This window comes from Mus caroli, chromosome 2, assembly GCF_900094665.2.
Source record: "Mus caroli chromosome 2, CAROLI_EIJ_v1.1, whole genome shotgun sequence".
NCBI classification, from domain to species: Eukaryota; Metazoa; Chordata; class Mammalia; order Rodentia; family Muridae; genus Mus; species Mus caroli.
This window is the reverse complement of record NC_034571.1, coordinates 119,897,545-119,900,130: the sequence shown is the minus strand read 5'-3', so window position 1 is coordinate 119,900,130 and position 2,586 is coordinate 119,897,545. Positions and strand designations below refer to the sequence as shown.

Genomic DNA, 2,586 nt, shown 5'->3' with positions numbered 1-2,586 from the left:
GTCACAGTGGGGAACAGCTTCTATTCTTTTATTAGATGGATTAGATGCTCCTGTCATATTGCCTTCTAAACAAGTGTGTTTTTAATGCCATAGATTGCCCAAGTTGTCAGTATCAACTCAGCCACCAGTGAAGGTCTTGAGATCAAGTGACTGTTGCTGTGACACAGTGGCNTAATTCTTAGCCATAGTGGATATGTATGCCACCCCTTCCAAGGCTCAGGGACCATTGNGGAAGAGGTGGCGGAAAGAATGTAAGAGCTGAAGGGTAGGGGTGGAGTGCTATTTAGCAGTCTCCTGGGGGCTTGAACCCTTAAACCCTATAGGGAAGGAAGCTCCTTAGCCAGAAAGCAAACAACTCTGGGTAGCTTCAGAAATTCCCTGAAACTGACCAGATTCACTGGGGCACCAGTCTCAAGACTAAGCAATAATGGCTGCTGAGTTTCCTCAGTGAGGCACAGCTTCAAAGAAGACTCTCAGACAAAACCAGCTGTTTTGCAGACCCAGAAAGCAGCTGAACTGACTAGAAGAGGTACAGATCAACTGACTTCCTTCAGAGCACATGCTCCAACCAACTGGGCTACCTCAAAGAACACTCTCCAACTTGTTATGGTGTCTGTATGTTGTGCCGTGTGCTGCCACTTCCCAGCTCTTGTGAGATCTCACCTGTGCTTTGGTGAGCTTTGGTGATACCTCTGTCTTTAATAATTTCTATTTCTATAGGGAACCTTTCCCCCATAGTTTTGTAAGTATCCCCAATAAAACTTATTATTGTTCACCAAAGTGGAATTTGTTGCTTTCTGTACTTTGTTTTGTCCTGTGCTCCCTACCTGGGGCGAATAGTCTTTTGTGTTGTGTCTCCAAAAGATAAGTCTCACACAAAAGACTGAAACGCCTTTATCTACTTTTACTCTGCTCTAATCTGGCTTTTTTTGTGTGTCACTGACAGAGAGAAAAAAGCTTGGGGCCAGTTTGAACTTTATATCCAGCTCCATGTCAATCTTTTCTATGAAGGGGCACCTTGAATTAACCACAAAAAAAAAAAAAAAAAAAGAAAACAATGAAAGAAAATACCTGAGATACTGCAGCTGGAAGCAGGGCACCATGGCCCGGCCTCGCCCTGTGCCGCCCGGGTACCCCGCCCGCGCCCCCGCGGGTCCTGAGGGCGCTGCCAGGGGTGGACAAGACAGGGACTCCAGCAAGGCTGCTGCTGCGACCTGAGGGATCAGCGGAGGCCATGGACCCTGCGCCCCGGGGGGCGTCGCCCTGCAAGCTGGGGAAGCGCGGGCGGGGCCGGGCGGCGCCCTACTGCGTGGCGGAGATTTTCCCGGTCCAGCACTGCAGACGGACCTTGAGGCACCCACGGTGAATGGCAAACTAAGCACCCCGCGGCCACTGTCGGGCCTGTGCCGGCGGTGTTGGCTCCTGAACGCAGCCGCGTCCCGCAGCCTGCAACAGCGACCTGGATCTCAGTCCAAGACCTGCACTGGCTCCTGCAGCAGCTGGTGCTCTCAGGAAACCTCATCAAGGAGGCGGTGCGCAGACTTCATTCGCGAGGGCTACTGCTACACACAAAGCTTCCCGCACACCCATTTCTCGGGCCCCTATCAGCCCCTGTGCATGAGCTGCCCTCGCCCGGGAGCCCTCGCACAACCTGCAGCGTCTCTTGCGCTTGCAAGGGGAACGCGCAGCTCAGAACTGGGGTTGACCTTCTTGTCCCTGGCAGCTAACAACCAAGGCGGCCACAGTACCAGCCTGTAGCCTGGGACCAAGGGCTTCACCCAGGGATTCACCCAGTCACCAGCTGGTGGAGGACTCCTGCATTATTTGGAAACGGGAAAATAAGCTAAGGAAGACAGCCGAAATGTCGCAGATATTTTCATGGGTAACTGTAATTGATAGCCCCGAAATGTTTGAAACCCGGGACTTAGGTTTGTTAAAAGCAGATTCTATAGAGCGCACCGCAGGCTGTCAGCAGGACTTCTTTTTTGGTGTAATTCAACCTGGTTGCTGCAATTCTGCACAGACTCTCCTGGCCAAGAGGGGACCAAGAGGGGACCAGGTGGCCATGGTGCATGCTGTCAGAATCAGCTCAGCCTGCTATGGCACAAAGGAAGATGATCCCTGTTACTTGCTGTATTGTTTCAGGGCTGGTTCCTGATCCATTCTCAGGTTGTGGGAAACAAGAGTGGACTTAATGTCCGGGAGCGTCCCCCAAAATGCCACACTTGAACATTTAACAACAGTTAAAAGAAGACCATCTCATCGTTTGTGGTGCTGGTTTCAATGTAAAACATGCGGTACCAGGAGAGGACCCTCTTGGGGCTGAATAGAAGTAACAGGTTTTTTGTTTTTGGTTTTGGTTTTTTGGTTTTTTGGTTTGTTTGGTTTTTTAGGTTTTTTTGTTTTTTGTTTGTTTGTTTGTTTGTTTGTTTGGTCTGTCACCTTTTTCTTCCAACTGGTTTCTGTTACTAGAATGCTGAGAGAAAGCTGCACCCCAAGAGTGCAGGGTGGGAGGCAGCAGTGAGCTGTGGTGGGTAATGGAAGGATATGGTAAAGCAAGGAGTGACCCCCCTCCTGCCTTCCTAA

The 2,586-nt window shown here is 50.5% G+C and overlaps 1 pseudogene; it reads left to right on the top strand.

Moving 5' to 3' along the window:
• The window catches only part of LOC110307010, a 4,496-nt pseudogene extending 2,738 nt beyond the window's left edge, over positions 1-1,758 (top strand).
• The last annotated feature ends 828 nt before the right edge of the window (positions 1,759-2,586 follow it).